Source organism: Anser brachyrhynchus (genome assembly GCF_964034855.1).
Source record: "Anser brachyrhynchus genome assembly, chromosome: 4".
NCBI classification, from domain to species: Eukaryota; Metazoa; Chordata; class Aves; order Anseriformes; family Anatidae; genus Anser; species Anser brachyrhynchus.
In genome coordinates this window covers 40,408,876-40,422,254 of record NC_137698.1, presented here as the reverse complement: position 1 = coordinate 40,422,254, position 13,379 = coordinate 40,408,876, and positions in this window count along the sequence as shown.

Below are 13,379 nucleotides of genomic sequence, written 5' to 3'. Positions count from 1 at the left end.
ATGTATAGAAGGAGTTCAACCTCTCACTGTCAGGTAAGATTTTCAACTGACTTTTCTGCAATTTAGAATTCATGGTGAAGCAGAAGTATTTATAAACTAAATATGACTAAACCTATGGTGTTTCCCACATCTCTTCCCTTCTCCATCATAAGGTAGACTGGCTTACCACTGTTATAATTTACATCTGTTGTAAGAGCAGACCATCTTGCTTCAAGACTGCATCTTGAAGTGTCATTACAATGGAAGAGCACAGTCCATCTTTCAAGTTGCTCCCATGTAGTATTTTCTATTAACAGTAAGGTGTTCAGATGTTTCCAACCATAATTGCTGGGATATATATCTGTCTCTGTTCAGAATTATATATTTTTTAAGCTTGGCTTTAACTTTGAGAACCAAAATGCTTTATATAACATTGTAAAGATTATTAAATTTATGGGATTTTTTTTTCTTCTCTAGTTTTGTGATGACTTTAAAGCCAGTGACTGGGAAAAATAATGTTCGAGGTTTTTGGTTTTATCAAAAAAAAGGCAACCTGACTTTCATCTGAAATCTGAGAGTATATTTTTAGCACCAAAACTTATAAGAGCAGTGTAAGATGCCGTTACCAGTACAAAACTCCTCGTAACTCTAGTGCACCTAAATCCAAATTTGACAGCTTCTGCTGATAACATAATATTTAGAATAGCGGTTTGACTACTTCAGGCTGATGAGGCTATTAAGCACAAAAGATTAAAGCATATGAGCATGATGTTCTAACAGAAAAGCTAGAAGTTACTACATATCATGTGCTTTTATATAAATGAAAGGAAAAGTGAGCTAAAAATAATATTCTAAACAAAATGGTTTAGAAGAAAATGGAATACATGAGTAATACAAGTAGTCTGCTGTAGGTGTTGGAAAAAAAAATCTTATGCTTAAATTTTCAGCAAATGCAATAAAAACAACAAATTATATCACCATAAGGACAATTACATCTGCCAATATTTGAAAATCCAAGTCAAAAAATTGTAATGAGTAATTTTTTATTATAATTCTGTTAATATTTGCAACCATGTGCATATTGTTATAGAGTTGTTACAGACAAATCAATCATTAATATTTAAGTAGTCTTGACATATATTATACATTTGAGCATTGCACAGATCATTCAAGCCTATTTTTATCTCATCTCTGTTATCTTGTTGATATTTTACACTTATACTAGAATTACTTTTTGAAACAATTTACATATGGGCCTTATCATTGGTACTGCAGGGGTAAGCGTTTCATTCTGCTATTTTGATTAGTCCAAAATGAGGTGAGATGTATAGGTATCGGGGCCCTAATATTAGTTTAATCTTCTTGTGTCCTTAATCAGGCAAAAAAGTTTATTGTCTTCAGTTTGACTGTGCCCTTTAAGCACTAGTCTAGTAAGTCAGCTGTGCAAAAGAAAGCTCAGAATTGGAGCACTCACAGAAGATGATTTCCAAAACCCTATCCATAATCCTTCTACCCTTCTTTCTACAATATCTGAAGATTTTCAGAACATTTATACCTGCCATCTTCTTTTTGTTTGCCTGTTTCTCCCTGGTGTATCACTAGACAATTTTACTGTGGCAAATTACTGTGTCAAGTATGTAAGTTCTAGTCATCATTTCAGACAGAGCTGTCTTGTTAGAAATTATAGTATACATCATGTTCTGATTAAAAATACCAAGTGTGTTGAAATTCACAGAAAGTTACTCTGTTTGTTTAGAAACCATGGATATATTTTGTTTGTTGTCTGTGAGATAGCTGCAGGGAGAATAGAAGAAGTTACCTCTAGTTATCTTGCTTAGGAATGGATTAGTTTGAGATGGGAGCTGGATGGAATTTACCTCCAAAGGGATGTTACCTATTTTTTATGAAGCTCTTGAAACATAAGGAAATAGAATGGTATGTTGACCTCAGAAGGCTAGCTAGTCTTCACTTTGATCCCGAAGCAGTGTTAATTACATGTACACAGTACATTATAGATGGGAATCCAATCTGGTCCTTGCGGTCCTTGGTAACATTTCTAGTGTAATGTTTTCTATTATCTGTCTTTAAAGTTATAAGTGGGAATTTTATCTGGTTTTCCTTTTATTTTTCTTTTTTTCCCCCTCTCCACTCACCATCTAATTTAAATATTAATCTCATCAGTTCTTAAACGACGCACTGCAGTCACTGAAAACATACATATTCAGCCTTTTCATGCTTTTGAGTACAGGTATTTTCTGTATTGTTTCTTCTTATTAATAATAACTCTACTTTGTACATTCTTATAAGAGGAATCTTATTTCCTAGTTCTCTATCTATTTCCAGTGCTTTTTCTTGGACTCTGTCCAATTTGCTTGTGTCAGTCTTGAAGCTCAGTGTCCAAAATTGAATATAGGACTTAGCTGAGAGAAGCAGAAAAAGATCACTTTGTATGTTCTGAAGACTGTCCATTCAGAGAAATGCTTCTGCATTTTTTCACTACAGCATGTCTCACATGTAGGCCATTACATCCCTTGGGTCATTTCCAATGAGATGGTGTTTCTTAGACATCTGTTTTTCACCCTGTATTGTGCAGTTGGCTATTCCGACCTATGTAGTTTAATTATTCTGGCATAAATGGTGTACCTACACTTCTTTAGCTGTTGCATGCCATTTTTTTCAGATAATTTTTCTGATTCGGAGTAATGCAAAAAAATAAAAATAAAAATCTGAAAGTCTTTAAGAAAATTTAAGGGGATAATGTAGTGTAATGCTCTTGAATTTAGAAATAAATTTATTTATGGGCTGAGCTTTTTGCTAGGAGATTGGGCATTATACCTTACTCATGATGGGAGATCAACCTCCCTTGATCTGATACTGCAGGTACAGTACTGGAGTTGCCTAGCTGGATTACCTTTCCTTAGCCGCATGTGTTTGGACAACCTACTTTACTCTGCCCTCTGCAATACTAATTTATCACTTCTACTGTCTTCAAAAAGATGGGCACCTGGTGTGAAAACAACTCAAAGGCAAAATCAATCTTACCTTAACTAATTCTATAAGGATTTCAGTGGAGGGGAGGGGGGAAAAAAGTGGAGTATGTTGATAACCTCTAATTATACTTCCTTATGATCTCATCAAAGACCCAAAATCTTCTTACCTCTCCCTTTCATGTCCTTTCCCCTGAAATACTCATTTTTAACCTTTTTGTGATGATAAATACAATGATGATTTTATTAGTAGTGGTAATGATTAATATGAAACATGACAGGAAAAATGTGTTTTTCATCCAAGTATATTTGCATTATAAGAAGTTTTCAGAAGGACAAATGACACCAAAATTATTCTAGGCTAAACTAGTGGTTATAGGTTAAGCTAGTGTTGTGAACATATGGTACAAGAAATCTATCTGTATAAAAAAAAATCTAGAAACTTAATTTAATGTGATGTTAATTTTGCTTCAACGAAATGCAAATTTTACAATTATGTGTAGACACTACAGAATTTCCAAATTCATATTCATTAAGAAATGATCATGCATCTAATGAGTATAAGCCTGCCTAAATGCGCTATTTAGAATAGAAAAGAATGATTGGAAATTCAGTTGGAAAGGATCTTTTACGATCATCTAGTCCAACTGCCTGACCTCTCCTCAAGGCTAACCAAAAGTTAAAGCACGTTATTGAGGCTTTTGCCAAAATTCTCTTGAACATGGGCAGGTGTGGGGCATCAACTACCTCTGTAGGAAGCCTGTTTCAGTGTTTGACCACCCTCATGATAAAGCAATGTTTCCTAATATCCAGTTTAAGCCTCCCCTGGTGCAGCTCTGTGCCATTCCTACTCGTCCCCTCATCGGTTACCAGTGAGTGGAGCCTGGTGCCTCCCTCTGCACTTCCCCTCCTCAGGAGTTATAGAGGGCAGGGAGGTCACATTACGGCCTTCTCATCTCCAGACTGGCCAAACCAAGTGTTCTCAGCCTTTCCCCCATAAGTCATGCCTTCCAGACCTTTTACCAGACTCATTGCCTTCTTCTGGATGCTTTTAGAGATCTTAATATCCTTTTTATATGGTGGAGACCAGAACTGGGCACAATATTCAAAGTGAGGCCACACCAACTCTAAGTATAGCAGGAGAACCACCTCCTTTGACTGGCTGGCAATGCTGTGTTTAATGCACCCCGAAATGTGGTCTCTCCTCTTGGCTGCCAGGGCACACTGCTGGCTCATGGAGAGCCTGCTGTTGACCAGCACGCCCAGATCCCTATCTGCTGAGCTGCTCCCCAGCCACTTGTTACCCAATCTGTACCAGTGTCCAGCATTACTCTGTGCCAGGTGCAGCACCTGGCTTCTTCCTTTGCCAGTGTCATACCATTAATGATGCCCATGGCCCATGGCTCCAATCATCTACATCCTTCTATGAGGCCTCTAGTCCCTCCAGAGAGCCAACAGCACCTCCCAGTTTAGTATCATCAGCAAATATGCTGAGGATGCACTCTAGTCCTGCATCCAGATCATTGATCAAAATATTGAGCAGAACTTGCCTTAGAATTGAGCACTGGGGTACACTGCTGGTGATGGTCCACAAGCCATATGTAGCCCCATTCACTACAACCCTTTGAGCTCTACCATTAAGCTAGCTCATCACCCAGCGTAGCGTGAACCTGTTTATCTCACAGTTGGGCAATTTGTCCTGAAGGATGCCGTGAGGGATAGCGTCAAAGGCCTTACTGAAATCCAGAAAGATTACGACCGCCACTTTCCATTCAGTGTTTTTCTGGCTGTTGTGAAGTCTGGATTTATATCAAAATTCAGCTTTACTGCACATCTGACATCTGTGTTTTTCATTTGTTTTCATTCATATTTGAAATATCCTATGCAAAAAATACGAACATGTAAGTAGGCCTGTAATGCTTAAAAATGTTATAATCTGAATGTATTAATGAGATCTGGTAAACAAACTGTCTATAAAACTTCAGTTAAACCCCAGCTGAGGTATTTCCTGTAAATATTCAGTGTGTGTATTCAGATTTTTTCATACTATTCTCAACTTTCATTATTAGAACTTATATTGTGATTGAGGGCAAATATTTGGTGCTTGGGTTCCAACTCTCGAGAAGTAACAACGGTTTTTACCTTGAGAATGTACTTTTATTTTTTTTTAGTAAGCTAGAGGCAGCTAAAAATTCTTGTTATGAAAACTTTGAAACATAGAATACGTAGCTGAGAGAACTCATTCATTGCTGATATACAGGAAAACTTGACTAGAGAATTTAGTCAGTTCAACATTTATTTTTATATTTTGTAACAGGGGGACAGAGTAACCTGACTCAGTTAATGTTTTTTCCATGCTATCTAACTCAGAAAGCCATTGGAGTTTGTTGTCTCTTTTAAAAGCAACGAATTTACTTTGCTCTCTTAAAATCTGTAAAGCTTTTGCAGATCTGCTAAAGATCTGCAAAAAAACATCTTATAGGAACGAATTCTAAAACTTAGTAGCGTGTGTGTGTCTGTGTCAAACACATACAAAGACAGGGATTTCCTATTAACCACTTAGGCATGTTTATGGAAAATGTTATGTTAGGAATGTCTGAGTTTTAGAATTTCTCATTGGGTTTAGTAATTTCTTATTTTAAAATTGTGTGGAAGTTAGTATAAAATATTTTGCAGGTCAAACTACAAATATTAGTATAAATTTTATTTTTTTTTTATTTCAAGCTACATATATGTTTAAGTGGAATGTGGTGGAAAGAAAAAAACACGTAAAGTTGCATTTGAATCACAAATGTTAAATCTGTGATGAAAATCGCTTTTTAGATGAATGACTAACAATATAGTTTGTGGAGACTTAGTTTTATACTGTATATGGGGGAAAATAGGAATTGTATAGAATATTTTTCAGGTTAGGCAGATTAAATAGTGTTTCATTTGTGAGGTTTGGCTTAAGCATAAAACTGATACTTTATTTTGCTAATTGAAACAAGAAAAACTTGATAATGAGGTTTAGGTTAGAAATTAGGATACACTTCTTCTCAGAAAGAGAAGTCAGGCATTGGAATGGGTTGCCTATGGAGGTGGTGGCATCGCCATCTTCTGGGGTGTTCAAGGAAAGGTTGGACCTGGTGCTTAGGGACATGGTTTAGTGGGTGACATTGGTGGTAGGTGGTTGGACTAGATGATCTTGAGGGTCTTTTCCAACTTTGATTCTGTGATTTTTCACAAACAATTCATATTGATGAAGATGCTTTTTTTTTTTTAATTAGGATTTTAGGAAGATCATATATTTCCATATAACCACACAAACCTGAAAATAAATATATGTGTAACCTAAAGTTTTCATCTTTATAAAGAAGAAAACACCTGCTTCACATTTTAAAGCAGAGATAGCAGTAGCAAGTGTAACAAGATTTAATTAATATTAATTAAACAACATCAAGCTAGAACGTTAATGTTCATAAAGTCTTTGAGATCTTCGTGTCCCAGAACAAAACACATTCAAAGAAGAATAATTATGTGGTGTGCTTGTCTTGTTAAAATAAAATACCTAACCATCATTTTAAAACTCTCCTAGTGTTTTAATTTGATTTAGCAGCTGTTAAGAATTTTGGAATGTTTACCATGCCATTGGATCTTTCTGTCAGCAAGACCTTGCGTGTCATGTGGTTATCCTGATGAGGATAGTTTTTAAATAAAAAAATCATCAACATAGAAAAGTTTTTTTTCAGGGTTGCTAAATATGCTGTTGCTGACACAGGACCCTAAGGAATTTGCAGTGGAATATTGAAACCAGGTAGCCTGCATGTCACTGTATTCAGCTACAGTAGTAGAGAATAAAATTACTATTCATAATGCAAGCGCTTTATCACTATTCTTGCAAAAAAACTCCCATGAACTTTAAGACCTTGAAAACTAATATGCCAGAAACAATAGTGGTGAGATGGGAAGTGGGAAAAGGTAATTATTGAGCTGTTGTTAAATAAAAACCCTTTTGGGTCCTTGTATCTGGAAATTTAATTTTTATATATATATATATATATATATATGAGAGAGAGAGAGGGATACACACACAGACACAAAACAAATCAAAGAGAAGTTGCTAGCTGGAGAGATATCAGAAAAATGTATTTTAAGTTGAATCATTTTAGACTAGAGGGAATATAATTTGGTGTTTCATAGAACCTGTAAAGTTTTATAAACAGTATCAGGAGTTTTGTTAAAATAAATAAAAATGTAAAGCTATTTCAGATAAAGACTTCTCTTTACCCAGGGGAAATTATTTGGTTTTCACTAATTCTGGGACTCCAGAGAAGAGGAGGGAGGGAGAGATGGTAAAGGGGTAAGGAAAAGATGGGATCAACATCCAACATTCCCGTTTCTTTGACTGGCAGTAATCTGATCGACCCTCCTTGGTCATAAATCTCATAAAAGCAAAGTTGTACAACTAGAGATACGTGAAACAAAGTAGAATAGTTTTAGTTGGAATTGGACATCCTCCATTTAGAGGACCTTTTCCTTTTCTCTGCCTATTTTACTTCTGTTTATTTTGCAGCTGTTTCCCTGTTTTCCCAAGTCTTAGGTATACTCTGTACTGTCAGGCAGTATTTTCCCTTTTATATTCTCCTTGAAGAAAGGAATACACACATGGGAGCTGTGTGAAATGGGGCAAAGTTCAGAGGCAGATTTGGACAAAGAAGGGTAATGTGTTGTTGGTTTTATTGTAGAAGTCTGGCTGTGTATAGGTTTCGCCTTCTTTTGCCTTGGCCATGAACCCCAGGAAACTGTTTCCTTTGCTTCCAGCTATGAGTTTTGTTTATTTGTTTTCTTTAGACTGAGCTGTCATATCAAATTATCAGCAGTTTGTGATAGGTGTCAAGAATCTATTTGATATTTTGTAGACTTCTATGCCTAAGCATACATATATAGGATGTATTTTCTTACATTGTGAAACTCAGATGTGTGTATATATTTTGGACAGAAAGTAAGAAGCCATGCGTTAAGGCAGCGTACTTTGGCTTTTTAAATCTATACAATTTTCCAGTTGATGGTGTTTGCAAACCAGAGAGAAATTCATTTTTGCATATTTTCTTCCCTACTGTCACCTTTTGATGGTTTGAAGGCTCTTCTGTTTTATTAGGTAGCAGTGTCATAATGCATTAATTTGTACCTTTGCAAATATTGAAAGTTATAAGATTTTGTTAGAGAAATACCTAAAATCAGATTTGTAACATTGGTTAGATAGGATTAAATTTTACCTTGCAATCCTGTTGGCCTTAGTTGACCACAGTGCAGATGGAAGTCTTGACAGAAGGAAATACTGATGCAACTTAAGTCAAAAGTTAGAATGGGAAAATATTTTTGAAGTAAACATGCAAATCCTACTCTGAATATTATCTTGCAACCAGAGCTTCAGAAAGCTTTTCAGATGGATACAGCTTCAGCTGTTGTACATTGGCAAACTAAATGAGGAAAAAGTAAGTACAGAATTTCAGGTAGGATCGCTGTCTTTGTGTGTCCTCACATGTTTATTAATCTTCCTGTGTTTAGACTGTACTCAGGAAGAAAAAGGGATCCTTGTTTCACTTCAGAATACAGATACTCATTGTATTATATTTCAAGTACAAAGCATGCAAGCACACCACCACACTAAAATTATTTGCTGTTAGAAGAAAAAAAAAGTCACACACAAAACAACAAAAAACAACACTTTGGTCCATTTGCTGCCTCGAAATGCCCTCTAATCTAACCATTAACCATTACAGAATTATATTTGATAGTGGCTCCACCAAATGAGCCATTTTAGAAATGAGGACTGTTTGTGCCAATTAATGCTTCTGTGCATTTGTCATTTAAATACAAACAACACTGAATTTCAGCAGATTACATGTCATTCTACATAGGTTATTACATGAATATTTGTATTCTTTTTAGTTAGTTCCTGTTTGAGAAGGATATGTCCTTGTCTGAATATTGTGAATATCTTCATAACCTCTCCAATAAAGTTTTAAATTAGAACTCCTGGAATACAACCAATATTTTAATGAAGAGACTGATACTTCAGTAAGATTGGTAGGCCTAGCAGGAGCACGTGAAGACTTTGTAATTTATAGATGTCTAAAATCTGTGCTACAGCAACTGTCAAGTCAATTAAAGAACGTAGCGATATGTAATAAAATATATTTTGGGGATCTTTTCTCAGTTGCTCTTTTATAAGTAGATGTGATCTTAGATATTTGCATGACTAAAGTGTTGCTTTAAAATTTCAGTTTAAGTTTGTTTTGCTTGATACTCTTCTGTTACTAACAAATGCCCAATTATAAAAAGGTCTTGATGAACACATCTCAAATGTGGAGAGGACTTGTGGGTGCTGATGCTTACCCAATTGATTAATAAGAGTCAAAACAGGAGCCCGGTGGTGGTATATTTAACCTTCACCTCTTTCCCTCCATTCTGCGTAGTGTACTCTTTTCTAATCTGCTATGAGTTATAATTTTAGACGGTAACAAAACACGTTGTCCTGGCAAATCTACTTAACCACTGAAGTCTAGTAAGTGATTTTGCTTTGTGCAACAACTTTACTACTTCCCCCTTCTCACCCTTGTAAATAATCTGAATAATTTGTATCATCTGAAAAGAGGCAGTATTAAATATACATCCTAGCTGTAAAGTCTGAAAGTGTCCCACCATACCTGGTATATCCTTGTGTTTCACTGTCTTTCATATTGTATATGTATGTTTGTGTGCACACTGAGAAGCATCAGACATCCACTGCAGAGATGATTTAATCCAGTCATACAGTAGTCCAACCAGTTTCCAGCTTCCTGCATTAGAAACTGGGATACTCAATTATTCTACAATATGATCTTAAAATCAGAGGAATGACCTTCTCTGCTGAGACTTCATATGTAACTTTTCACCCAAAGGTATGCGAGATAAATCCTATTGTGGAAAGCAATTCCTGTGGTGGGTACTACGTGCCTGCTTGTGGGTAGCTTGTTCCTGTGGGTGAGTTTTGTGTAGACTGCTTTGAGATTACATCAAGTCATTTTGAGATTACTCAAAATCAGTCTTCTGAATTATCTTTGTTGCTGTTGTTTTGTTCTGTTTGAGATTCAGAGATTGACTGCATTGGTTGTGGTGTAATGACTGTTGAGTTTGCTTTGTATGTGTTGGGAGAGCTACCTAGTAATTCTTCTGATGACCTCTTATGACAATCTCTTGTGCTGTTATGGGTCCACTACACAATATAGTATCTGAAGGCTTGCACTGATAGTACTGTTTTGTTCACACTCTAATTCAGCTTGTGGGGGAGAAAAGAGACATCCTCTTAAATGGCATCAAATAGACCAGTATGATTTGCTTTATTTGCACTGGAGTTAGTTCTTTAATGTTTTAAACAAACAATCAAAAAAATGAACAAAAGTAATCAGTGGCAGCCTTTCTGAAAGATTGTAGTGAACTGGGGGCTTGTTTAAAAAAAAAAAAAGGCAATCAGAAGAAAAACCTTGTGAACCAAAATGGAAATTCCCAAAATAAAGGAGAGAAAAAAAATCCAGTGTTTTTGGCAAAGAGGAGATCATGCCTTTTTTTAAATTTTTATTTTATTTTATTTTTATTCTCTGTTCTAATGAGTCCATTTAACGATGTGCATGCTCTTTCTTATATAAAGTACTGTTTTGAGGGATGTAACACCTTTTTGGATAACAGGCTGTGGACTGTGATTGCTAAGTAAGGTGCATTTAATGCAACATAGCAGTAGACCTACACTGGATTTTTTATGCTAATTTTGTGTTCTGATTTAAGAAATGGAAAATGGAAAATTATATTTGTTTATAGCGTGTATGTTTAAAACTGGCTGTATATCCATTTGCACACAGGTAGGCTGTAGGAGATCAACCTGTGGTTGGTATGAGCAATATTTAACGTAAGCTGTGAATAACATCTGATTCAGTTTGTTGGGAGCAATTGTGATTAGACTTGTATATAGGCAGGGAGAGAGAAGAGGAATGTTGGAGAAACTTGGTTTTCAATTTCCCCCAAATAAACCTTGCCATTAATGATAGAACTGACCAGGTTGAACAGTGTTTCTGCATCAAAATATAAAAATGAAATTCCACTTGTGCTTGCAATATTTATTTAGAGCGTTGGATGATCTATTCCTGAAAATATGTAAGAGAAAATAGTTGTGAATTTAGAATCACAAAGCGGTTAAGTTTGAAGAACACCTTGGGAGATGATCTAGTCCAACCTACCTGCAGGGTCAACTAAAGCTCAGGGCTGTGTCCAGTTGGGTTTTGAGCATCTCCACAGATGAAAACTCCACACCCTCTGTCAGCAAACTTTTCTATCATTTGACCACCCTCACAGAGAGCCATAAGTATAATACAGTATATAGAAATATACAGTATATAGAAAAACACAGTATATAGAAGCTAAGAAATACCATTTAATGTTTATGTCAAGTATTATAAAACAAACTGAGTGATGTGCTATCCTCAAAATCAATGTTACAGAAAGCATGCGTAGTTGCCACATCTTAAATAAAAAACAGTGTGTTCCTAAGAAACATTTGATTAATTCTTCAGAGTAATATCTTCAAATTAATGCTATCGTTTATGCCACAGGAGAAACATAGAAGTGTTTAGTTTGCTTTATGAGTAGTGATGACGGTTTTGTAATTTTCAGTAATTTATTTCTTTTTGCCCAAAGAGCTGGGTTTGTACCGATTAGTATAAATACAGATGCCATACAAAAGAGGCACACTAACAATTCTTCTTCATATGTCTGTACTTTATGTTACACATTTAAAAAAAATATATTTATCATAAAACATATTTAGTTGATTCATACAATCATAGAATGGTTTGGACTGGGAGGGACCTTAAAGCCCACTTAGTTCCAACCTCCCTGCCACAGGCAGGGACACCTTCCACTAGACCAGGTTGCTCAAAGGCCCATCTAGCCTGGTCTTAAGCACCTCCAGGTATGGGGCATCCACAACATCTGTACAACCTGTTCTAGTGCCTCACCATTCTCACAGTAAAGAATTTCTTCCTTATATCTAATCTAAATCTACTATATTTTAGTTTAAAGCCATTATCCCTTGTCCTGTCTCTACACTCCTTGATGAAGAGTCCCTCTCCTGCTTTTTTTGTAGGCCCCCCACAGGTACTGGAAGGCCACTATAAGGTCTCCCTGAAACCTTCTCTTCTCCAGGCTGAACAACCCTGACTCTCTCAGCCTGTCTTCATATGAGAGGTGCTCCGGCCCTCTGATCTGGCCCTCCTCTGGAATTGCTCTTAGAGGTCCATGTACTTCTTATACTTAGGGCTCCAGTGCTCCAGGTGGGTTTTCATGAGGGCAGAGAATTGGGAATTGAGAGGAATCAACCCACTCAGCCTGCCAGCCATGTTGCTCTCGATGCAGCCCTGGATATAGTTGGCTTTCTGGGCTGCAGGTGCACATTCCCAGTTCATGTTGTGCTTCTCATCAGGGCTGCTCTCAATCCATTCTCCACACAGCTTTTATTTGTGCTTGGGGTTGCCCTCGTCCAGATGCAGGACCTTGCACTTGGTCTTGTTGAACTTCATGAGGTTCACACAGGTCCACCTGTCAAGGTCCCTCTGAATGGCATCCCTTCCCTCCAGTGTGTCCACCACTCCACACAGCTTGGTATCATTGGCAAACTTGCTGAGGGTGCACTCAGTCTCACCATCCATGTCACTGGCAAAGTTGTTAAACAGTCCTGGTCCCAGTGCCAACCCCTGAGGAATGCCACTCATCACTTATCTCCATGTGGATATCGAGCCATTGACTGCAACTCTTTGAATGGAACCATCCAGCCAGTTCCTTATCCACTGAGTGGTCCATCCATCAAATCCACGTCTCTCCAATTTAGAGACAAGGCTCTCATGGGGGACAGTGTCAAATGCTTTGCACAAGCCCAGGTAGGTAATGTCAGTTGCTCTTCCCCTATCCACCAGTGCTGTAAACCCATCATAGAAGGCCACCAGATTTGTCAGGCACGATTTGCCCTTAGTGATGCCATGTTGCCTGTCACCAATCACCTCCTTATTTTCCGTGTGCCTTAGCACAGTTTCCAGGAGGATCTGCTCCGGGACCTTGCCAGGCACAGAGGTGAGATTGTCTGGCCTGTAGTTCCCTGTGTCTTCCTTTTCTTTCTTTTTTTTTTTTTTTTAATGGGGGTTATATTTCCCCTCTTCCAGTCAGTGGGAATTTCACTGGACTGCCATGGCTTATCAAATATGATGACCACAGGCTTAGCAACATCCCCCAGTTCATTCAGGACCATAGATGCATCTCATCTGGTCCCATGGACTTGTGCACCTTCAGGTTCCTTAGCTGGTCTTGAACCTGATCTTCTCCTACAGTGGGTGGTTCTTTATTCTC